The following is a 213-nucleotide window of genomic DNA, read 5'->3' on the forward strand; positions in this document are numbered from 1 at the left end:
CTTATTTAACTTCTATGCAGAGTACATCATGAGAAACGCTGGGCTGGAAGAAGCACAAGCTGGAATCAAGATTGCCAGGAGAAATATCGATAACCTCAGATATGCAGATGACACCACCCTTATGGCAGAAAGTGAAGAGGAACCAAAAAGCCTCCTGATGAAAGTGAAAGAGGAGAGTGAAAAAGTTGGCTTAAAGCTCAACATTGAGAAAAC

The sequence above is a fragment of the Bison bison genome, unplaced genomic scaffold, assembly GCF_000754665.1.
Source record: "Bison bison bison isolate TAMUID 2011002044 unplaced genomic scaffold, Bison_UMD1.0 scf7180017864526, whole genome shotgun sequence".
NCBI lineage: Eukaryota > Metazoa > Chordata > Mammalia > Artiodactyla > Bovidae > Bison > Bison bison.